The sequence below is a fragment of the Homalodisca vitripennis genome, chromosome X (assembly GCF_021130785.1).
Source record: "Homalodisca vitripennis isolate AUS2020 chromosome X, UT_GWSS_2.1, whole genome shotgun sequence".
Taxonomy (NCBI): Eukaryota; Metazoa; Arthropoda; class Insecta; order Hemiptera; family Cicadellidae; genus Homalodisca; species Homalodisca vitripennis.
In genome coordinates, this window is record NC_060215.1 from 115,535,650 (window position 1) to 115,563,017 (window position 27,368).

General features: G+C 32.1%; 1 protein-coding gene across 1 annotated transcript in view; it reads left to right on the plus strand.

Annotated features, from left to right (window-relative positions):
* Positions 1-22,207: 22,207 nt before the first annotated feature.
* The window catches only part of LOC124369808 (homeotic protein antennapedia-like), a 273,221-nt gene continuing 268,060 nt past the window's right edge, over positions 22,208-27,368 (plus strand). The window contains exon 1 of the mRNA XM_046827913.1: positions 22,208-22,625. The gene's annotated coding sequence lies outside the window, so the exon portion shown is untranslated. The remainder of the gene's footprint in view (positions 22,626-27,368) is intronic.

Here is a 27,368-nt window from a genome sequence, read left to right on the forward strand (position 1 = left end):
CTCAGAAATCAACAAACTCAAAGAAAAAGGGTCAAGGCTTAATCTAAGCTCCCTGAAGGGGAGCTCCCTTTCTCTGTAACTTTCCAGTGTTTATTACTGATCCTTAAGCCTAAAAACTTTTTCAATTTAATGTTATAATAGGTAACAAGAAGACCTATATGATACTTCCTGCCCTGTAATGGTACAAGATCAAAATGTTTAGAGCACAGTCAAATTGTCAACTATTTGTAAGTTACTGTAAGACAGTATTGCAGACTTATTTTTGACAAGGATGACCATTATTACATTTAAGAAGCTAGTATTGATTGCTTGCAGTTTTGGTTAGCGTAACGCTATATCGGATTTGACTGTTTCGTTGCATGTTTATCTCTATGGTATTATTTGATTGAGTGTGGGGCCGCACCGTGTATGACTCTGTTCGCTGCTCTATGTCCGTCGCGCCCGCTCGCTCCTGTTGTTCGTTATCCTGACAACTGTTTACTTCGGTTCTGGCCGCGCCTTCTATTGTTTCTACCTCTCTGCGCATTATTTATTGTCCAGGCGCCTACTTCATTTCTGACGCCCTCGTTTGGTTTTCTTTACTACGTGTTATCTACCCTTGTCGACCTCAACGAATCGCCTTAAAAATTGAGAACGATGGTGGCATGTATAAACTGGGTCAAAGGTCACCGTGCAGCAAATAAAGACGTGTAAGGATCAATTTAAGCTAAATAAGATACATTGATTAATGATAATCAAATATCGTGTAGTATCTTAGAATTATTTAATTTAACAACTGTTGTATTCCTTTAGAAATGGGCTATTGAAACATTTCATATATTAATATTTTACGGCTTCGTGTACCTCAATGAAAACTTTTGAAATTCATACAGCAAATGTAATTGTAGAGTTATACAGGGTGTTCAGTAAAACTGTTCTAATACTTTGAGATTTTTATGTACACATAAAAATGAGCAAAAATGTTCATATCAATGTATGTCCTAAAACCTTTAGTTTTCCGTCAATCTGTCTGTATGTGTTTTTTTATATAACAAAAATCATATCTTTGAACCTGTTAAGATAAAGTTATTAATCTTGTGAATTGCATTAAATTTGGTAGAACTTTTAGAAAATACAGTATTAACAAAATTGTTTTTCCCGTTTTAAAATACCGAACGTTAGTAGGTTTTTAGTTATTTTGATGGACTAATTTAAAACGTCCGAAAGTTTTGGAACGGGTACAAGGATTTTGTTAATATTATATTTTGAAAAAAGTTCTACCAAATTTTAATACAATTCACAAGTTTTATAACTTTACCTTAAATGGTTCAAAGTTATAATTTTTTTATAAAACATACTAAAAGTTTTAGGACACACATTTATGTAAACCTTTTGTTCATTTTTATATGTAGAACAAAATCCCAAAATAACGGAACCCTTTTACTTAACACTGTTTAAAATAGAAGGAATTTTGCAACTCATATTTTTAGTATAAATGATTTATTATGTTTTCAGCTTGGACCGGCCACTTCATTTCCCAACACCATTCAAAAAGATGTCAATCCACTTTAAACGGCGCAATCTGTATTTTGTCATTTTGCCAGTAAAGTAGATTGGGTTGTATAAATAGCTAAAACAGCTTATGTTATAATTAAAACTTCAAACTTCTCCAACAATAATATTTATCCCAACATTGTGGTTGTTTCTTTTTGTTTATGATTACTACTTTTTAAAACAATATATGACTTGTCTCGAATCGTCAGTAGCTATTTGATTTTTATTTATGAATGCAATGTGTTCAATAGAAATTTATATTTTTGCCATACAGTTATACTTGTGGGTGATACTACGATAACATTATATTAATTTTTTATTGATTTAATATTTATTGACGAGGTTAATAACATTGGCGATATATATACATTTCGCAATACATACAATGCAAATTACAAATTCGTAGTCTTAAACATCGTTAGCTCTCTCCATGTATACTTATGTTCATGACATTATAAATTAACAAAGGATTTTTTATCTTTATTTATTTTATCTTATCAATATGTTGACAGTACTTATCTAGTTCAGTTTATTTTATGACACTGTAAAGTTCTCATAAAGCCCCATGTAAAACATATCTGCAGTTATTAATTTTTGTAGCGTCACATATGTAAGAATATGATGTAGTGAATTGACCTTGAGTGGTCATAAGAAGAGTGTTAAAACTCATACACTTTTTCTCTTTATTACTCAGCATTTACGTCTTTTACTTGACGTTATGTGAGGTGTCTCATTTTGAATATCTTACTTAATAGCATACAAACATGTTTCACCTTTTCTCTGAAATTTGTATATTTTTTATGTTTTAATAATGAAAAACCAGTGGTATACGATGTTTTAAGTGTAACCTATACAACTATCGAACGAACCAAAAAGCTTTTAGATGCTAACTAATTACATTTTTAAATCAGACATCTTCCATAATTATACGATTAAGAATAATGTAGTAAAAGTGCATGAAGTTTAAAATTTTTCTTATGCGGATAAAATCAAGATGGGCTCCAATATATCCGGCATTCAATAAGAAAATAACTACTAGATTCAACTAAAGTTAAGTAATTAAAAATGCATAAACCACAAAGGCATGAGCAGTGTAACAGGTTTTGTAATTTGTGTAGTAGGCTAAATAACGTTTTACTCCAACGCAACTATCACATTTAAAGAATTTTCATTTGAAAACCTCTAATTATTTATATTTAACTTGTGAATAAACAAATAACAATATATTTAAAATACACATCTTACTGTATAAATGTTTAATAAAAATTTCTATTTATGTTCAATACGGATATTCAAATTTTGTCCAAAATAAAATTTGGGTATCGTTGAAAAAAATTAAATATTATTATACATTTAAAACTAATAGTTTTGCATTTATGTATTTTCATAGCAAAAACAATTCCTGAAAAAAAGGAACCACGTGGATAATATAGTGTATTATACTTGGAAGTACAGGTTTCTTAAATTTATAACACATTTTATTTCAATGTTTATTAATAAAAGGAGCAAGAAGAGAATAGCAGATTATAGCCGTATAGAGAGCAGGCTCCCGACCTATCCCAACACTGGGTTAGTTACGGGACTGTGGCGGCCGAGCGCGCTGGTGTAGTCTGCTCGTAAAGCAGCTGGACTATAAAACACACCACTTTACGACTGGTTTTATTGCCTATTAAACTGTAGTAACTCTCACTCACACACAAATTACTGTAATTTTACATTCGGGAACACTTAGTGTCATATTTACATATGTTCACACCTCCTGCGTGCAGTTTTGATGTTGTGTTGGTACCTCCGCAACTACCGTGCCACGCGACAGCCACTATCGCGTCATCGCCTCTCCCGCCAAATTATGGTGGCATTGTCGCTTTAATTGTTGACACCGCAATGACACGGACACATTGTTGTCTTTAATTGATCACCGACCAGATACCGCCTCCAAGTGATATTTGATGGCGGTTGTTAAACGTTTTATGCGTGACTCTAATCAACACTTCATTGTTCTCCACAATGTAATTCACTCTAAACATTCTGTATTCTTGTCCCAAGCCGACTCCCACGTCCAGCTAAATTATGTTATGTCTTACCCAGGCGGGTTTGTGGAATCTAAATATATCGAATCTATTTAAGTGTTAGTTTAGTTTATTCAAGGATATATTTGAAATAGAATTTAGTAACACACACGACACGACATTTCTTAGTTCTCTTGTGAAAAGATTAGTATTGGAATGTGTTATTATAATTAGTGAGATTATTTATATTACTTCCACATCCATTCTGAAGTAGACAGTATTAAGATTACACAGTTGAGTTGAGCATTGGAGAAGAATTTAAAATAACTAGAAATGCACTCTTCCTAACTTTTGACTTATTTTGTTTCAATGTTAAATTTGTAGCTCTGTTATAAAATTCTAGACTGTTAGTCTCCGTTTCCTTATAGGCATATATCTGGTTTACAATGTAATTTGCATACGTATACGTAGAAAGAAATTTGTCGCTTTGGCTTTCTTGATTTTGTGGGGAATAAATGTGATTCTATCATTCTTTTTCAGAATTTTGAAAGTACTTCGTAGACATCAGACTCAATTCATGATTATATAAGTGTGAAGAAACATATTTTCAAAATATCCCGTCCACTTAGGTATTTCTCTACAATTTCCAAGACAGTAGTTCGATATTTTATCTTTAAAAACGCAGAAACAACCCTGCTTTCCCCAAAATGCCAACTACACAAATTGTGCCGCTCACGGGGACTTGCAGAACAGTTAGCCTAATCTGAACAACATTCGCTCAATATCGCTTCTATTACTATAACCCACTATGCTGCCCCTGCAAGGAAAAACGCAGTATATATATGTAAAGACAAATCTAAAAATATTAAATATATAAAATATCATTGGAAAAAGCAGGTTAACGTTAAGCTATCATTCTTATGACTATGATCTGAGATGTTACTTATACGTCTTATATGCTTGTTATTTTTGTACTGTCTGAGAATAAATAATTATAGATGTTTTTTTATTTATATTAAAATAAAGCATTTACTACATTTTTGCGAAGCGTACCTCATATAACTGGATAAGCTCAATACACGTAGGATCTACAAGCATACACGTAGATCCTGCCGATTTGTGTAAACTCAAAATAACTTTACCACGCGATGTTGAAATAGCAAACTGTCAAGCAGAATGTACTCATAAAGCATATGTATCAATAAACACATCTAATATGGTAATTACCTGTAATAGAAATGTAAGCTTTCCAATATAGATTACTACGTAATTGTTCGCTATTGTAAAAGAAACAAAACAGCGGTTTAAACAAGATTCTTAGTGAAAAATATACTTACAGATTATAAGTGCAGTAAACAAGGACAAGATACCGTATTATCATTAAGTAAACTGATTATACTGTGTTTTAAGCGTATGATACCTATTACTCGATGCAGATACTGCGTTTTAAATGAAAATAACTTCTCTAACAGAGCTGATACTACATATTAATTAAGTTTATTGTTTTCAATTTAATGATATCTATCTGTCACTTTGTCAGTTTTTTAGGCCACTATAGTGATTGCGACATTTTCAATTTAAAATTTTGTTGCAATTTTTCCATATCTCACACCCGTAAATGGTGTTTCAAAATTTTGAAGTAAGTGCATACTTTAGTTGGTTTCAGGCTAAATACTAAAAGCGGTTAAAGTTTCAAAATACCGCTTTGAGGAAATGTTTTTAAATTTTAATCTTATATAGAAAGTGGATAATTTCGAGAGGATCTAAAGAATCTCTTTTTTCAATTCATGGTGTCGATAGCTTACACAAAACGTGTTAATATTGTAACTTTAATAATTAATTAAAATATTTGCTACTTGTAGTAATTTGATTTTACTTACACCTATTTGTGGTACAGTAACTGATCATCTAATGCTATGCTAAACTACATTGAAACAATTTGTATTAAATCGATATTTATAATGCATCTTTGTAATCACTAAAATTAATCTTGTTACTGCTTGAATGTTTTGAACGAATTTAAGTTAATCTAATCTTTTGAAACATTCTTATTTACTTACCAGAGAAATAAAAAATGCGTCTTTTTGTGATTCTGGCTGTCGCAGACGTCTATGATAGATCAGACAAACCCATGCAGAATTGTATCAAAGTATCTGTGTTTAGGAGATACGAATAAGAGTTATGCTTGTAAGAAAAAATGCACTTTTTATATACACAAATGTATCGTGTAATTGAAACCAGTAGTAGTTCGAAACCTCTTAACTTTGTCACCCACTGCCTCCTGTTGTGATAATTACAAATAATTTAAAAAACATTACTATCTAGTGTCTTTATCTAACTAAGTCTGTGATCACTATTTCATGAACTTAATTAAAATGTGCAAACCGAAGTAAATCATATCACGCTACACTCAAATTACAATTACTTTTACTAAATAAAAGTGACGAGGACGTTTAATAGTGTTACCTGGTTCCAAATCTTACACATTTCTTTGAATACAAATAGCGATATTTACTGTAAAAGTACTAACAACTAACAATAGCGTGATGAATATTTACACAAGATTAGAAAAGTAAGTTTTATTACTTATCCCAGGACGGTCTAACACTGATGGCGAAGAAGAAAGTTAAACATTCCTCGAGATAGTGCCCATCACGTAACATAATAAATTGTAGTGGGTCGGATCACAAATGTCTGAGATGTTCACTCATTTGCAAAGATGTATTTATATAAAAAAGATAGAGTTCCAAGCCCAGCTGACTAGTTGTAAGCCGTTATCTCTACAGTGATAAGACGTTTGACTCGGATAGTTTCACTGACAACGGCAGAATACTTATTCTTAGTAGTCGCTATCAATGAAGTATAATGTATGACATTGTTTTAACATTATAGCCATACAGAAAAAAGTTTGAGATTTGGGAGCAGCTGGTGGAATTTTACCAAAGACGATCACGTAATACATTTAACTTTTCTTCAAATTGTAACTTTACTCATTCATACTGTTTTGCTTCATGTTTTATTCAATAAAATTTCAAAATGTATAAATTTTTAAAATATCAAACAAACATAACTACAAAATAAATACGGGTATGCAACACACACATATCACGAACTGTATTCCTACCGGCCACACACGATCACGACCGAATGAGCAGTAGACAGGTCAAAATGTCAACCTGTCTATTTTTATTTAATCACTAGAACGACTATGTGTTTTGTGAGACTGTTAGTGTCTAGAGTGATTTTAATGTTAACACAAATACAACGGAAAATTTTGATGGTGGTAAATATTTATGTATTTGTCTCATACTTTTTATTCCTAAGAATTTGTTTTTATTAATCTCCCATGTGTATAAGGTATTTTGTATATTTATTTTGTTACTGGGTTCAAAATTTTAAAAAGTCACATTTAATAAAATCATGTTTTTTTAATATGGTTTTGAATAAAAAAGATTAAACTGGTTTCAGTTAACATTAAATAGGAAAAAACATACGCAATGATTGAGTATTCGCATCATTTTGCATTCAAAAGAAGTATTGTTTGACACTTTTATTATGGATCCCTTAAAATCTTATTTATACTACAACTTAGCTCGTTCGGAGTATGGAATATCAGTTCAAAACTATCTTATATTAGTACTACGTTATGTTTATAAATAATGCTAATATTTACTGCAAATATCATGGTTACATGAAAACATTCCAGAGTCTATTCTGATGTGAAATGAGAGCTTGTCATAATCGTGCATCGTTATGCTCTTCCAATTTAACGACTTAATGAATGTTTTGACGCAAAATATATATATCACCTTATCGACGGCCATAAGTCATCGAACCAATTAAACCGCACTTGTTGTGTCTCGTAACAAACTTGTTATATAATTACTGGAGTGCACATAAGCACGTTCTGCTACACTAACGACTGAAAACGAACAGAACCTTGATTGAAACTGACCGGTAAGATTTCAATATGCCGAGAGAGATGTGATCCGACCATGCGCTTAACGATGATACTAGCTTAGCAAGAGTCACAAGCAGCAAAGTTCCAAGAGTAACGTGTATTGTTTACTATTTTTGTGAAAGGAATAAATTATCAATCCTGTTTAAGATTTCGTAATAACATTTAATAAATCCTCAAAAAATTCATTTTTAACGTTTTCGCTTCATTCGTAATAAATTTCAGGTAAGTGGATAGAACTTGCAGCAGAGATTTTGGAAAAGCTTCATAACCACCCATTTCTAGATCATTGTTTTTTCCAAATTAGGAGTGTTATTCTGTATTGGCGGCCATCTTGATCGTAGCTCCAAAATAACAATGTAAAACTCCATGCACTCTAATGACCTTATCTTTAGAGGTAGAATTATGATGGACATAAAAACATTCCAGAGTCTATTCTGATGTGAAAATGGGACCTTGTCATAGTCGTGCATCGTTATGCTCTTCCAATGTAATGTTTTGAGATTCGTACAGGGGAGACATCTTATTGTTTATTTAAAAAAAAAATTAAAACGCTTGTTGTTTTTCCTACTGGTCTATACAATATATTAAACTTATTCATACTTTACCCTTCAAATATGAAATAAGTACACACAAAAAGACAAGTAAAAGTGTGTATTTAAAACAACACATCTCTTATAATGATGAAAAGTATGAAAAAGTGCATGTATTTGAACATTGTATGTACTTATGAAGGGGAACAAACATATTTTCACGACATCCGGTTATTAATGCTTGCCCCCCTTATGTTTCCGTCCGCTCCTAACTGATCAACTATACAAACTTTAAGCATATATGTATCCTATTTTTATCCCAAATATAAACCAAGTAATTACTATTCCAGGAAACTAAATCTATTAGCTTTGTTTTCACATTGTAATCTTACTAAATCTTGTAAGGGTTGATATTAAAATATATAACATATATTTGGTTGGCGTAAAAGTATAGGTTGGCATATAAATATATGGGTTAGCATAAAATATATCTGCAAATTTTACTTCTTAGGCTTACGTGTATGATGTTGTAAATATCGTTGTTTTGATCCAAAACGTGTCTAATCATTATTACAACCATTACTATCCTCATTATATTCGTCACACTGGGGAGAGTCGTCTTCAGGCTAGAGATGTTAAATTGATCATTTTTAAATCGCTCCATCAAAAAAATCTTATTATTACAATGTTAATGAAACTATCATATCTTTACTATCTCTCCACAGCGAAGTCGAAATATTGCGAGATTTTAATTGTGATATCAATGTTTTGACACGGGAATCGTAGTAAACTTGGAAAATGTCTGCAATTATATCCGTGGGAAACTTTTTTCTGGTGTGTGATACTCATATTATACTTTGAACTGCTTGTTCATTCCTTCTTAATCCAACTGGCCTGTAGGTGTGTAATTTTGAACCAGATCACGTGATTTAATTAAATATTTTAGAATAGGCCTAGTCGCTTGAATATAAACCCCAAAAGCATGTCAGTTTTGTACTAAAACAGATTTAATAGTGTTGAACTAACTGCACACAGGTGTGCAATACTGCCGGGCAGAACCATATGCGGTTTCCGAGGCGTTTTTCCCGAGCGCGCTCAAAGCACAGGCCGCTCCACATTCCCTAAATACTCGACCACGTCGATTGTCTAATAGGGTAATGTTATCTTAAGTAGTCTTGTTTGACACTTGCGTGCGGCTGCCATGACAGAGACAATTGGTACGATTAGTCAACCTTGGGAAGACGTAGTGAAGCTTGCTGTTCATCTGCGAATCCTACTCAGGCCGAACTGTCCGAGTACGGAATTCGTTTAAAATACTCTTCTGAGAAATTTCAAAATGTCTTCCTGAACTGGCACTGTCGATTGCGTAAGCTGCTGTAACAGACGTCAATAAACTTAAACTCTATCCTTGTATCAGACAGACGGATAAGCCTTAAAACTATTTTTTTTTTTATATCGCTAGCAACATTGATTTTTCCAAAAGAATGCTTCAGTTGTTGAATTTTTTGAGTAATGTAAGAATTTAATTGCATCCTCCAACATATATAGAGGAGCAGGGATGTTATGATAATAACCTACACATCTTAAGCAAGTATGTCAAATTTTATCAAATACAAGGTGTTCAGTAAAAGTGTTCCAATACTTGGGATTTTTGTTCTAATCATAAAAATGAACAAAAAATTTCATATGAACCAGTTAAGATAAAGTTATGAAAATTGAGAATTGTATTAAACATCTTTTTAAAAATATAAATATTTACAAAATAATTGTAGCTGTTTCAAAATGGCGTCTGTTTCAAATTGTTAAAGTCAAATAACATAAAAACCGGTGTAGTTATAAAAAAGTGCATATGATACCAATTATTAGCCATTTTTATACCAATTCCAACGGTACCTTTTTCAAAGACATCTGTCAACGCATAAGCAAGTACGATCACTTTATAAGTATGCTTGCATAAGCCAGTAGCAACTAAGATTTTTGTCTTTCGATATGCCTCTTCTGTTTTACTAGGTTATATCAATGTTCAAGATGCCTACTATTTTGAAATTGTTATGACAGTCGGAAACCTAAGGGTTTAAGGACATACCTTGATATGGACGTTTTTGTTCATTTTTATGTGTAACAAAATTGTGAAACAACACTCTTATTGAACACCCTGTATATACGAGTATTTGTTAGCACTAGGGCACGAAGGATATGGAGGAACTATTTCCCGAAAACTGTTTTAAAATACACGTGAAGTATTAAATTATATTAAAATTAAGTTGTGAAAGTAAATGCTTTTGAAATTCTCCATTGAAATAGGTACTTTAAATAAAAATAAAATATCACAGTTTTATCTTACATAAAAACTAATTAAATTATATTAAAATTAAATTGTGAAAATAAATATAATCGCCGTGATTTTGAAATTCTCCACTGAAATACTTCAAATAAAAATAAAATATCACAGTTTTTATCTTATATAGTAACTGTTAGTCTTTAAAGCAGACTATTCCGTTTCAGGAATAATTTCGCAGATTATTCTCGTTGACGGACATTTCAGTTACGAGTAAATGAATTCCTGTGTATCAAGACTTATTTCCTACCAGCAGTGTAATGTTGAGCGAGTTGATCTATTATTCTATATCTCATGACTAAATCACATTCATAAATCGACTATTTATACCAAATAATATAGTTGGTTTGTAATTTCTTGAAGTTCTATTTGCAACTTCTTAAATGGGTATATGATCTGTGGGTATTATTTCCATCTTAAGCTTGTATTCATGCAAACCAACTTCCTATTGATCTACCGTGTACTGTACTCCGTCCTGCTGGATAGGGACGTTAAACCAGTATAAATCTCAAACCTGTAAATTGCTATATTACGGCATCTGTCACAAAAAATTGGAACATTATTATTCAATACTATTCACATTCTACTAAGTATTATGTACTAATTAGGGCACTGCAGCTAATAGAGAGGTGGATAGTAATGAATATAGATGAAGGATACAGATCAGTTGGATTTAAAATTCCAAGAATTCTCTGAAACACTGGAGGAATACCACGGGAGAGCTGTTTAGGATAATATTTTTATTCTCTGGATACAAGCATTAAACGTTCAGTCTGTTATTGGCGTACTGTTGCGGCCATCACCACAGTTACGTAATGGAGAGTTGCGTTCGCTCACGAACACGAATCAGCTGTTTAGGCAATAAAATAAACTAGGAGAGGGGTTAACAATATTCAGTGAAACTTGGTGAGCATATTATTCCAAATTCTTCAAATATTCAATCACAACTCAAAAATCCATGAGGACGCACAGTTGTACTTTGGTTTATCAAAAAGCTGGAAAGCACAAATTTGAAATGTTGACAGTGATTGTCTCAGTGATTAAAAGTATATTTGAATTCGTATTTCTATCAGGATATGTTTTGCCAGTAGTAATTATTTCCTTTGAATAATAGAATTTACAAAGAATGTCACACAATTTAAAATTTCTAAGCCAGCCGAAACTCAACGAAATAATCAAGCAAATAATACAAATAATATTTTTTTATATTTCTGCTCGACTGCGGAGAGCAATTTTCAGACGGTTTTATTAGACTTAAATATCATCTAAAAGTGTAACATTAAGGATAGCGAGACCAAAATATTTCAATATTGTACTAGCAATGTTTTGACGTTTTGCTTTTTGAACTTATAAGATAATCCTTAACCAAAACAAAAAGTTCCCTACATAAAGTATGCGGGCAATAAATTACTCATTAATGGCGATGGCAAATTGAACAACTAAAAGAGTTGTCCGACTCGACCACCATAATGCAACATCGGAAACAATGAATCGAAGTACTCCTACTTAAACCGGTGTGCTAAAAAGTCCAGTCAGATGTTCAACAAATAGTCACGATGATCGATCGAGCGAAGGTAGTCGAAGGAGTTCTGTTTTTGCCCGCACAAAAAGCTCGCTACCTACCGCCGCTTTGATGGCAACTGTATTGTTGTCACATTATTATGATTTATCTAATTCTGAGTGGAGAACCTGCGCGTTGCGCATGCCCCGAAGATTGTCTCGGGAAACTATTAGCCTCCGAGTTTTTGCCATCTCAGAGCGTATTCTTGAAGGTGATGCTCGGTGGTTGGTAAGAACTGGAGATTGCCGTTTTTACTGAGCTAGATTTATCCACGGGATAATCCTCCTTAATTTTCACTACTTAGGAATACATCACGTATTACACAGGGATGATATACTAGGTGAGGTATTCCACAAAGTTTTTGACAGAATATTTTATTTTAGAAACATCTTAAACACAATATTTAAATTAAATTAATTTCTATACTTAAGAATAAATAATAAAATAATAATAAATAAATAAAAGTAATTGATTAATACATAAAACACGAAAAGAAACAATGCTATGAATAAAAAAACTCAAATTTAAAATGGTATTCTTTGTTAAAAGTTTGCGACCATAGTAGGATTATGCATGAGGATTTCTTGGCATTTGATATCGTAATGTGGTATAAGTCAGTAAAAGTTATTAAACAATAGGTAATATTCTTTTTTTATTTATTTTATAAATTATTTTGTTAGAACAAAACTGCCATTAATACTGTTTTCTTTTTTAAACCTGAAAACAATATATGTATTTAACAAAACATGCTATATTAATTTATACTGTTTTAATTCATTTGGGTAAAATTTGATAATTTGAAAAACATTGTAAGCTATTATTGATTGAGTATAATATTTATTTTACGTATTTCCTTGTTAATTTTTGTTGATAGGACGTATATAAATAAATTTTTGTTATTGGTCTATGCTCTTAAAAAAGGAAATTTTAATCTAGTCTAGCTGTTTTCACGTCGATAACACAAATTACTAAAAGGAGTTGTTAGTACAGTCTGTTTATATTTTTATAATCCGATCTATAACTGCTGTAGTATTTATGATAGTTTAAGAAAATATGAATAATCCAATATCGATAACGAAATGAAATACAGTTTCAGAAATAACATCTAATAATCTGTAGTTATCTGTGCCTACGTACTTCACGAATGTTCCCAAAATTAGAAGCGGAACTGCACTCAAGGAAGGACTCCGTACTCGAGAGTTAATTAACCACGAAATCTCCCCACTTACTACAATAAAGTGACACTTAACGACAATGAGGCGAGCGACAATAGGTCGGTAATAGTTTGATAAACGGCGCGGTGGTGGGTAATTCACACACTTTATTAATTTCAAGACAATGCCTCCACCTCTCCCGTTGTTGGGACAATAAAAAGCGGAGGTCTCTCCGAGCTCTCGATAGGCAGCGCTTTTTCACCTCCCAAACCGGTCGACTCAGCAGATTAAAACGTTTCTTAGTATTTATGCCTGTCATATTTCCAGATTTATGGCCGACGTTTAATCATCCGCCGGTCTTGTAGACTCGTTCTTCTCCCGCCGGTTGATTGGAGGATTGCCACAAAGATACCGAGGTGTCGGCGAGAAGAATATTCGGGTAATTGGGTGACGGTACAGAAGTGTCTGGTGTGAAGAATCAGTTTGAGGTCTCGCAAATCATAGGGAATACCACAAGGTTCTTCCTTCTGAAGAGGAATGAAGATTACCTCTCAGCAAAAATCATGGGTTAGTACACTAAATACATTTGATGATGGGCTCTTGAACTTCTCTTGCACCAGAATTTAATGTGTATTGGATTACGGAAACACAATATATATGATTCTATCCTTAGTTGAGTCATATTTTGATATTATAATAAACGGAAAAAAATTAGATAAAATTTAATTTCCGCAGGAAGAGCGTAAATATATAAACCTCATTATTTCCTATAGCGATGCGACGGACGTAGCCTTCGCGCAAAAAGCAGAATTTTTAAAACACAGAATTTTTTTATTTATTTCTTATATATTTATAAATTCTTTTTGTTTTTACATATATAGTATTAAAAAAACACCAACAACACGTTTTTCAGTATAGGAAGATTTTGATTTTACGAATTAAACCGATTAATTCTAATATTATTTTTTTATTATATATAAAAAGTGCTAGGGTTAAAATACTACAAATATTGGAATACCATACGTAGGGAAGGTTTAAAAACTTGTGTATTCAAATGTAAACAAAATAGTTTATTTATCAAACATAATGCTATATCGGCCTTACTTCTAAGAGTTTAAAAGAGAACTGTCTATGTCAATTGCAATTTTATAATATTTTAGCTACATGCAACGTACCTGTTCTATTTACAGGCTCCGATTTTGTATGTCAATCGATGGATTTTTTCATTTTTTAACCAGCTTGTTATTTGAACCGCAAATTGAAGTGATGTGCCTGTGTACACTATTTTAACTAGACTAGGTTAAAAAAACAAATTTCTGACTGACCTAGATGTATTAGTAACCACATATGCGACAAATCTAAATGTGTATTTAAACTGTTATGTATTATAAAAACTATGATAAGCCTTGATCCTCAAAAGAACAGAAGCTAAGAATCTGGTTAACATATACATACAGCATGTTTCGCGAGAGGTTGGCACGATTTCAAGACATAAGAGAAGACAAAAAAATAAGCAAAATAGTTCATATGAACATATGTCTTATATCCTTTCGTCTAGTCCATAAGGGTGTTTTATTTTTTTATTTTTTTTTTTTTTTTTTTTGTTGAACAAATAACATAAAACTTGGCAGTTATGTTAATCTAACTAAAGGAAAAATTAAAAAAAAAAATTAAATAACTATTGTCACTTTCCATTTCAAAATGGCGGTATTAGACATTTTCCAACTTTGATATCACAAATACTGCTAATTCCACTTAAGAATTGCGAGAATAACTATTTATTGCAAATATAATGAAAAAACGAATAATACCATATTTTCTTTAAATTAGTTGATAAATAAAATAATTACATCAATTTTAGTTGGTTTATGCTTTCTTGCATGTGGAAAGTATATTCTTAAGTACAACTCTTAATTGTTTGATATTTATCGGTCTTTGCATTAGAACTGATGATCTTTGCCCCTGTGGCAAGTAATGTGTGAAAACTAATTTGAGTAAACAAACTAAAGAAGAACACCTATAAAATACAAAGATTGCTTATAATAAGTATTGACTGGACTATTTATCACCCTTGTCTCTGTTGCTCAAGAGAATGACCAGACACCGCTATAGGCGTTGGAAGGTTAATATGAGTAAATAAAAGTTGTTGAGGAGAATTTTACGAGGCTACCACATTCCTTATCAACAAAACTTCAAATTATAGCCTGGAAAAGCAGTGATTCTTGATGGTATATTTTGAAAATAATACAAGCCAAACTCAGTTATAACACTGGCTAAAACAGAATAAGGACAAGGGGGAAGTTGCAGTTTTAGTCCTTTTCAGCAGTTTTTATTTTCTTTAAATTAGTTATTGACGATGAATGATTTAAAAGTATAGTAGGATTTCGGATATTTGCTACATTATGGGTTACAAAAACAAAACACTAAGATTTGGGGACTAAATTTACCCTCTACCTAAAGTGACATAACCCCCTTATACATAAAGTTAAACGTGTACAAAAACATAACACTAAAAAAGTGTGGCAATAAACATGCCACACACTACTGTCAAACATAGTTCAATGTGTGGAAAATCCATCACCACAATTTTTAGTCAAAGTTAAATAAATCTTTGCAGTTATTAAAATCTGTTTCATGGTCGACATGAAAGCCTAATACATATTTTATTTAAGTATGAATTAAAAATTAAACCAATTAAGAAATTTAACTATTAGTACAATCCTTTTATGTACGTAAATTTGGATTTGATCCGAAATAAAACAAGATATAAAGTAATTTTTCTTTATGATTTTATATATGATCACAAAGAAATATATATGTTAGGAATGATTTTACGCTACGCAAAAACTGAAGTAAATAACAATATGTTATCCAGAAATAAATTAATGTAAAACATTTTACATAGCACTTTAATCAATATAATCTTATTTAGTGTTTTATAGTTTTAATCCCTTTAAAAATGCTACAACTAATTTACAGTATTTTAGTTTAAAAAATTACAATGCACCTTATATTCCGATTAGGCTACATACGTAAGCTCTTTTAAATGGCCCTTTTATTAAAAAATAAGTTTAAATAATTCATCGTATTCATTTTACTCTAGCAATACATCTTATTTTTGTTTACAGCAATACATAACAATAAAAATATATATTAATATACTTCTAAACGTAATACTAAATATGAGATTAAAGTATATTCTCCCTCAATAATCGGTGATTTTATCTAATCCACTCTACATTTCGAAATAAAATTAATATCACCATGTTTTGAATGAATTCATGATTTGCCAAAAAGCTAAATTAACTTAAATATTTAGGAGGAATCGGAATATATTCACCTTTAATCAGGAGATTGTAAAAATGAAATGTATACACTTAAAACCTTGCCGCTTATGTATGCTGTACAATAGGGTTTGTTAATAGAAAATGCTTTACTTTAATTTTGTTTTTAACAATAAACGTGAATATATTTAAAATTACATTACTTGTTAACATGAAATTAAAGAGAAATCTAAATATTGGATTTCTTATCATTAAAAGATAATGGATTACATATTAAGCTATACACTTTCTATACGGTTTATGAAGACATTACTAAAATCGCGTAGTCGAAATTACTAAACTCTTGTTGCTGAGAGGTTAAATTTACATTTCCAACAGTAAAAAAGTAATATTTCTTCTTTAAAAAAACCGTATTAACAAAAATCATGGAATAATACTTATTAAATCGTTGGTTTTAACTTAAGGCTGTCTTCTACTTATTCTTTAGTTTTGTGTACAACTTGATAAAAACGATATTTATTTATTTTTCTATTTTTAGTTTTTTTATCAATTAAAAAATAAGTTAAAATACTTAATTTAAAATATTAATATATGCAACTATTACATTTACATTATTCGGCAATTGTTGTATTATTTTCTATACTAAGCCTAAATGTATTTTTTAGAAACATAATTATAAAATTTATAGATTCATGAAGTCCGTAAGAACCACATTATTTAGCGCATGCACATACATAGTCAGCCAGACATGTAGGAAATACTCATTGTATCTGCTTCCAAATTGAAAACAATAGGCAATTCCTAATATATTTTGTTATTGTGTAATTAAATCAAACAAGCTATAAATCACAAGTAATAGTTGTAACGGATTTTAATTATTTTTCAATAGATAATAACTACAGTTTTGTAACCTAAGTTGATTAATATAATTGTGATTTACTACGATGCCTTATCTTACACATTACAGTGAAACTAATAACTAAATACAAAATATGCTTTATGCCATACTACTTAGATAGATAACGCTCTCAAACGCTTTCTTCCATTGACAACGAAACAGTATTTTAATGTTTTCACAAAAGGCATTTAAATCAATATTTTAACATTTTTAAAGTTGTTTCATCAAAGTTAATTTTATTTTTACAAGATAAAGACTACATTTTAAAATTTCCTTTTATTCAACGTTCAACATTTTCATAAAATAACAAAAATTACACAAAATTATGTTAGGAAACAATTATAAAATGGTCATTCTTATACATAATTGTTAACGCTAATTATGCTTTGATATTATGTTGTTTATAACGTGTACACATCGAATTAACTACTAATAAACTTCTTTAGGTGATGCAGGGTTATTTTCTATTTGTTGTTACTATGACGTGTTACTATCATTATGTTTTGTTTTCTTTAAGTTCATTTAGTTTTTTCCTTATAAGATATATTTATAGGATCCAATAATTTATTCAAATTAAATTTAAATTTAATCCTTTAATAAATTTAAACGCTTGGGGTAGTGTTAATCCATAGAAATACCAACAATAGTATAGAAAACTTTATATTGTACCCTATACGTATAATGATAGGCCTATATCAATTTTTCGTACAGCAGAATATGAAATTTACAGTTATACTGAAACCAAATAAGTAAAAGTTATTAGTCTCAATTTACTCATTAAATGGACAAAATATAAAAGTAAGTGTATAATTGTAAGAAGTTTAAAGTTAACGTTTTTTGTATAAAAAATAAAGAAGGTACTCAACTTGAGTTTTTGAATTAAACTGGGTAAAATTTATTAATTAGTAGTCTATTCAATAAAATCTAACAACAAATGAATTACGTTGCAGATGTATTAATTATTAATTTACATTCACACATTAATCCGTATTAAAAATTCGTAGAGTGAAAAATATAACAAAATTGAAATTTCTGATCAGTGCTTTTGTTTTTTTTAATTTTCAAGTTTAAAACCGCCCAATGATTTGAGTTTATACAACAATATCCTGTTTAAAATGAGTTGTGTATATATCTAAATTACAAATATTCTCTCTTGAACCCCCTTATAAATAATAGCTCGTAATAGAAAGTAATAATTTAAAATGTCTAATGAAAATGCTTTTTTGGTAACAATAATTAATAAAACACAACAATACAAGAAGGGCCGCAACAGGCATATGATATTTACCTATATACACCAGTTACCCATTGTTTTAGAACGGTTCACTATCCGAAAAAAATTGTATGTACTACGTGCACACCAATTATAAAATATTGTTTAAATGTCTCGCATTTAATTAGTGAAAAACAGAGGTCTATCGCTTATCACATGGTCGTGTCTATAAAGTTATTATTCTAAAAACATCTCATCGATGACCAATTTAAACAATATTTAACACACAACTCAATTTAAAGCAACAAATGCTTTCTTGAAGATTTATACCAACAAAATCTTTTCAAAGTTAGTTAAAAATCCCTTTAATAAAAAATTACAATTAAAAACAATTTACAAATATGAGGATGAGGTGAAACACTTAAGAAAACATGCATAAACTGTGGGTAGATTAGATTAAAAAGAGGGGAAATAAAATACTCTTAGTAGCCAACGCGTCAACCTAAGCATGTTGGCTAACCCAAGTTCTACTAGCAGGGCCTGCCTACCACTGTACCTTCAACGATATCCAATGGTTTCTGTCTATTGCTGGAGTCAACTGCATAAGCCGGCTGTGAGGTTGCAAAAAGAGCTCTCCTCGTAACCTCAAATCTCTCACAATCCAAAATAATATGTTTCACAGTCTCCTCCGGCTGATTTCATAGTCTAGACCTAGGATCTTCAGTAGTGAGTTGTAAGTTGTGCGAGTAAGGTCAACTGACCTTATCCAGTAATAAGGGAAATAACCTGTGCCGAAGAAATGTGTTTAGCTTCATCAGCCAAGTTGTGAACTGAATGTTAGTGTCTATAATAACCTTCTTAGTAAATAATTGTCCACAGAAATTCTGCCCTGATCACAGTAACTGTGGGTAACAAGAAGGGTACACTTAAAATAGTTGCTTAGTTGGCTAGAAGAATATTATTTTTATGCGCTTGCGTACTAAATTCATTTTTGAATTTTTTGAATAATCCTGATGTGTAACGCCACACTGCTTCTTCAGTTTCCAATATTCAGAGTCTAAAATGGTCATCAAAATTTTATTGAGCCGCTCTTGTCACTCCAATACATTCAAGATTATAAACCACTTAAACGATACTTACGTTTAATATTTTCTACCCAATCCTTAATGTAAGTTAATATGTAGATTTTATAATTAATGTAAAATTTTCAAAATATCACTAAGCCGATGTTAGAAGTTTTTAAAGGTATTGGGTAGCTCAGCTAATGAGAAGCAGTGTCCACAGTGTCTGGTCTGAGTTTTTTTGTTCCAAAGCGCTGAAACCTAGTTCGCATTCCAGATTCCAGTCCTTATTTAAATCTTAATCGTATCGATCTAGTGTTCTCGGTTTTCTTAAAATCAAACACTAAGTATGCTTTTAAACATTCTTACTTATAACAATTGATATTTTTAAACATTCTTATTTAGAAGAATGTATATGCTTATTCATCGAAGATCAGACTGGAAATTCGTTGAACTATCAAGGTTTCTCTAAGTTGTGGGGGGGGGGGCGTAGAAGAAATCATTAGCTAATTTAATATTATGTAGGTGAATATGTTGTGTCAGTTTGAACACGATTGGTCATTGATCAGTTTAATTCTTTAGGGAAATTGGTTTTTTAATGGTGGAAACCTTCCTCAATACGTTACACAAAGCCTAAATATACTGTCTAAATCTTATAACGCTCACAATTAATACAATATAAAATTATGTGTTTTATGTTCAACTAGTTTAACTGAATTAATGATATATGTTACATTAAAATAAACATATTTGAAACCCTGGAAAGACAACTGGAACCACCTTCAAGTGTGTTTTCTGTTACATCAAAATTTTTCAAACAAAACCCATAAATATGAAATTCGATTTTTGGGAGTTTTATGTTACAATCCAAATCAGCTTGGTGTGTGGATATCTTTTTGTTTTCTGGTTAAACACAACCTTGTATGTTTTTAATGTATAGCAATAACCGTTTCAACTGTTACTTAATACCTATCTTACTAACTAATTAATCTTCAAACTATCTTAATCCCTGGGTAACTGGGGTTTGCTGTAAAGAAGTATGCATAATGGTTGTATACATTTAAAATTATTACCTTATTTCATTGAATTTGAAATGCTAATGAAAAATACATTATCCATGTAAAATTCTATTTATGAAGTAAAGCTTTAAGATAGTTACTGTTGTAGTGTTACAAGAAAGGGCATTATTCTACTACATTATTATGATATTCTTGCATTGTTTTACGCATGTAGTTAATAGTCTATTATTAATTAAAAATGTATTACTTGTTAAAAATCGAAACTTCAGTGCCTTAGTTAGAGGGTTATTGACTTATAATGGATAAATATACTCAAAAAATATTTATTTATCGTTAATTTTTTGATTATTTTTAAAATTATTAAGCTACTATAGGTTTTGCTACTTAAATGTGTAAATAAATATTCATCAATTCCTCTCCCTACCTATTCCTTATAATAATACAAGGATAATATAATTTTGTTTTTGGAAAGCAGAAAGACTAATTGTGAACTTCTCACACGCAAGAGAATGCAGGTTTAGACATGTCACAATTTGCAATACTGCACACCTTTCAATGATTTGAAACAATGTTAATAATATACTATATCACTGATTCGAATACAAAATATAAGTAAAGTTTAGGAAATGTTATTTCACTTATACTATTATTTCTTTTTAACTGTACTTTATGTGAAAGATTTTTTATCTTGATAAATAGTAAATTTAGCCATTAATTGTAAGTGTTAAAACTGTCCCTCTGTAAATTTGGTATACTTAAAATCATCTTTTGTCATCATATATACTATAAGATGTATCGCTCCCTATCGCTCAAACACTGGACCCTCCTCATCCTGGAAACCGCTAGTAAAAGGTTGAAGGACCGCATAATCGGTGGGGTCCTCTCCTAGTTTACCACTTTATGAGTTAACCGCCAATGAAGCGCTCGCAGTAGGTCAATTAAGGGACCGACCGGGTGAGGAAAGTCGAGAGGCGGCCGCCGGGTATTTAGCGGCAGCAGGCATACAGAGGTACGTACCTGATGGTCGGCCGACTTGAAGACGGCGCCACCGTCCTGCGCGCCGATTGGTCGACCCAGTCACGTGGTCGTGACGTCACCCAGTCCACACATAATAATGCACACTTCGGAAAGGTCGATATTTATGGCCGGGCGTCCGCGAGGAGCTCTTAAATTCACGTCGATCAGTTATAGATCGGTCAGAGCGATCGGGCAGTAACCGAAGTGTTATTAGATGACTTTAAAAACCTAAAGAAATCGAGGTAACCGTCCTAATGAATGTGGAGAAATTTTACACGGAGGGAAAACTGAGGAATCGCGGTACGCGAAATTAAAACTCCCTGAACCGACGGTCGTAGTTCACACACGCGCAATGGCCCAGTATATACCATGTGTGAGAGAAAGATGGATGATGGCGAGAGAGAAACAATACTACTGCCGTCCTTTTCTGTTTGTTTGCCGTCTCTGTCTTACACAGTAGCCCAGCACCGACGCTCTCTCTCGCACTCGTGTACCGTCGCATCTCCTGTCTCTGTCTTGCCCCCCTCCCCCGCCGCGGCAGGGCCCCCTCCTGTCCTATCTATTCTTTATGGCCGGGGAAGGGAGGACCCGGTGGTGGGGGGTAAAGTAGGGGTATCCCGATCTGAAGCCGTAAACCATTCCAACAACACTTTAACCCGTGTGTTGCGCCTCGGCGGCTGATAATTTGATAGCACTCCTTTCTTATCAATGTCTCAATTGAGAATCGGTACGGCTTGAATTCGGCAGCGTTCGGGACCGGACTCGGAGAAAAATTTAAATTTGTAATAAAATACAAGTAAATAATTTTTTTAATAATTGTAATTTTGTTAATTTCTTGGCTGACATCCTGGTCACCAGTATCATTGAAAGTTGAAGTTTTCCACTGCGACGTCGGCGTTGGGACAGTCAGGTCGACAAGAGTTCAGTGTTGTCACGTGGCTGATAAGATGCCAGAACTGTTGATAAGAGATATCACCTTGAGACAACTCGGACATCCTATCTTCTCCCAGAACACCGTGTGAAACACTTCCCACTCTCAAAACTAAGGTAAACTTCATCAAGAGTTCGGTTTACAACAGCTAAGTTTATAATTGTAACGATATCAGTTAATAATACAGAAATAGTACATAATAGCCTAAGTACAATTTTATTAGTCCATAAAACTGACAGTTTATTTCTTATTTTTAATAATTTGAAAATCTCGGTTTGTTAGTGCTTGTACAGCAGTTTAAAAACTAGCATTAATTTGTTTATGTCATAAGTAAGAATGTACATTAAAATCGGTATGAATAAATACAGTAATAAGAGTCAAATGCCCTTTCAATAAAATTTGAGAATAAAACATCATCATAATAAAATTTCATCATTGTGGGCCTAAATAACACATTGGTTCATTATACACCCATGGTTTAGCCTTGCAACTGACTTGTATAACAATTCAATGAAGATCTTAAACGTTTATATAATTAATCCATTATGAAATCCACAGTACAAGAGCTGACCCAGCAGTGCTATAATTTTTTGTTAATGTTTTAAACATGATTATCTTAAAAAGTAAATTTGATTTTGCTTTTATTCCAAACTTCAAACGCATAACCCATGGAACGTGTCAGTGCAATGTTATTGGGACGAACATAGTTTTGCATTGTTAAACAGAATCTTTCATTGAATCTCATGCAATTGGTTAAATCGAAGACTTAGTGAAGTTAGTGTCCTTGTGTTGAACTGTTTGAAGAAATAATTCCTAAAGCTGGAAGGAATCCTTGAAGGACTTATAAACAGAGGCACCCTCTCTGTATCACTGAGCGACGACATCAGTGAGTGTGTAATAGGTTTTATTGGCAGTTTTCAGGACTCCGGGGGAATTCCCGACCTTATTGTGAGGGGGTGTTTTTATCACAGTATTTCTGTAAAGTTTCTTTCCAACTCTGGATGTCAGTGATGACCTTCAAGGACAGTTGCATTAGTATTAGCCTAACTATGTAGACTCACAACTTAAATTTTAGTTAATTTTATAAATACATGTCGAGGAAGGATGACAACATAATTATTCGACAAAGTATCACATAATTTGTTATATAATGTTGGAGATGTAGTAAAATTATGTGTTGCAGCCCAAGTATGTCAAACATAATTAGTACAATCGTTACAGAAACTTTAATTTATAAAAAAGAATATTTTTTTATAAACTGCACGTTCAAATTAAGTACAAAAATTTTAAAAATTCATGAAGTAATTTTTAAACTGTGTAAAAGCTATTTAGGCCTAAAACATAGTAATTTCATATGTTATAACTTGATGATTGCATACTGATAAGTACATATTATCAGCATTAGAGTAACTTTAGAATATTTCGCAGAAAACGTTGATAAATTCCAAGAAATATTAAACATACAAATATAGAATACAATATTTTACAACCGACAAAAAATCATAATCCTCAAAAGTAAATGATTAGGAATCATTTATGTAGCTAACTCCTAGACTGAAAAACAGATAGTAACATTTCAAAACTCTGTCAGTTTTATCACACGATTTTTAAAACACTGCCAAAGTACATTAACGATTAAGAGGCAATACGGTGAAGAGCATTACCTAGCTATCCCAGGTGCGTGGCGCGTACTCCGTCGTGGAGGCGGTCTATACCGTAGCCGCTCGATATGCTAGGCACGGTCATGTAAACATCAACGTAGACGCAGGTAGCATCGTGAAGTAGGACAGTCCCTGGCCAGCGCGATACTCACAGGGTCGTCTATTTCTAATCAGAAATACGAATTAGTACCCAGGTTACACTTTGTGAGCATACTATCACAGCATTTCACAAATCTTTCAAACAAAAACTATTTTGAAAAGAATCTGAGGTTATATCCCTTTTACTACTTAACAGTACACTACAAAAATTGTAATAACACTATATAAAAGCATGTTTTGTTACTTAAGTGTCTTTTTATATAACAAGAAATATAGGAATTGTTGTTAATATACAATTAAACAGGAACTAATGTAAAATAAAATAATTTGGTCTGAAAAACTAAGAGTACTTTTTATAAATAGGTCGTTGTGATCAGTGTTTTGTTCTCATTTTTCCTTTAAAACGCGCACATGTATTTATATTGATTTGGACATGTGTGCGTAACAATTGCCCTCAAATGTTTTACATATATCATAAGTATGATTTCCTTTGTTTGAATTATAAAATGATGAGAGATTTAGTTTTGTATTTATTTCTTAAATATAGCCGGTAAGTTATCTACGACCATGAGAATGATCATAAAACACCTGTAACCTGTATTGGTATTTTATTACTAGACAACCCATTAATAGTCTAAGTGTGAACGGTACTCTCCAGTTAATTAAAACATCAGTAAGGAACGGGTTATAATGAATTAAGCCCGCTTGATTATACGTTTCCAGCTTGTATTAAAATTACAACGCACGCACGAACAAGCGCGCGCACGCGTTACTTTGATCCCGACCACAAAGCACAAGCGATCAAACGAACCATCGCTCTATGTTTAATAAAGCCATTATGAGGTATATGCGTGCCAAAAAGCCATTGTTAAACAAAATAATTATTCAATTTAGACTTCCCCCAGGTGACAACAAACATAGGCTATTATAAATCTGAGGTAGTCGATAAATATGTATTTAAATTAACATATCAACCTTAAGCACTTTAAGGCTTCTTTGAGTAGGTGGAAATGCTTTGGTACAAAATATTAAATATGCCCGGTTGGTTAAATTAAATTATATAAGTTTCTTACGTTCAGTAATAAAATGATAAATAGCCTATAATTTAGACTTAGTTGTTTGCAGTCAATATTCCGATGTTGATCTTAAAGTTCATTAATTAATAAAACATTAATAATATATAGATAAATATTATCAAACAATTAATCCTTGAGAGACAGAAATACTATCTGTATATTCAGTAATTTAAAAATCATATGTTTCAGTGATGATTATTTCGAAAGAAAAATCACACATTAAATTCATTAATGCCATGGATTATATGTGATTAAAGTTGATATCCATTATCACGTTAATTTACTATAAAGTAGATCTTCAAATTAAAAACCACTTCCCTTATATCCTTAAGCCTTTTTAGATTTTTTAATTTTTTATTAATTAGCATTCAGTACGTGTTTATGTAAGGAAAATGTTCGCTATGATACAAGAATAAAGATGCAAAATTTAATACCCATTGTCCATAATTATAAGTGCATTAACACCGTGAAATAAAAATTCCTGGCCTTCTTTAAGAATTAAGAAGGATTTACAATTGTCCAAAGAAGTAAAAGTATCAGCAATATCAGTATAGCCTAGGTATGCCTACTATCTGATACATAGTTTAGAGATGTGTAACTGCCCACAAATTATTCCAGTACGATTTAACCCTATAAACATTTATTCTGAGATTGGAGTTATTTGTTAAATTGATTTAGTAAGATGAATATTGAGTAAACCTGTGAACGGTTTAATTTTTACAATAAAGTTAAATGTTTTAAACTGAAGCAAATTAGTAGTCTAAGGTAGCTTACTTGTAATCACAGTCGCTGAGCCGACCGAATGATGTTTACTAAAATAAAGTCGTTCCTGACTCAAAGATCACGATGACAAATAATTTGATAGAATCAGCAGTGAGTAAAGCATCAGCTTCACACATTCCCGCTCTATAAATAATGAATGAATGAAACTATCCGGTCAGCCATACTGGGCTCGGAACACGGCGAGCGGCAGAGGCGGCAAAAACTGACACAGAGGCGGAGAAAAACTGAAAATCGACCGGCAATCAAACCGTAAAATCGTACAAGAAGTTAATCAATCGGCGACGTACAAGGGAAAAACACGACTCGAGGGAAAAAGGCAATGCGACTCGGCCACGCGCGGCAGACCGATGTAGACATCAAAAAATGTTAATAAAGCCGTCTACCGACATAAATAGCGAAAACAACCTGCGAGCAACTGAAGTGAACACTTAATTATCACTTGAGCCGGGATCAGCCCAAAATACATAAGTTAGGATCCTTCCCTCTCTGTCTTACCAATGGTAATCATAGCGCCCTCACTTGACCGTAACTCAGCCAGATCGCTTATTCATGTTTTCATTTGTTCGACAGTGCCGTAGCTGACCCTTCGGGGCCCGGGCACTCCCTCATATGTTGTAATACTAGGCAACGTGTAGTCACTGTTAAATAACATTCCTTTTTTGTACTCATAAGTATTAAACGCTTACATTGAGTATTTGAAATAATTATATAAATATCAAATATCCTTATAATGTCTTTTTCATTATCTAAATTTCTATAACTTATCTTTATTTTTTTGACACGGCATTATTTGGCTGAATATATTTTTAAAGTACGTATGTATTTTGATGTGCTATTTCTCGACTATTTTAAAAACTTTGCTTTGAATACATTTTTTTATTTGTGACTTAAATTTAAGTTACATTTTTACTAGGTTTGTAATGGTGTAAAGAATTTAAATCGTTACAAATTCGGATCTTAACTGAATTAAACAAGGTAGCAGTTTGTAGCCCACATCTAGGCTATAGGAAAGGAGTACGTTCCTATCGAATATTGGCCGGCTTGTTGGGATCCCCGGTGCCCCTCATGTCCACCCACTCTCCGGCACTGCCCTCCGATTCAGAGTAGCTCGTAAATAAGTTCAGATTACGCCAGCGGTCTGCCGGTAATTATGCGGTACTGTGGTCCAATATGAGACGCGCGTCGTAAATTCATAACCAATTACTGTTTAAGCTTGATATCAATATTTACAGAACCTCTG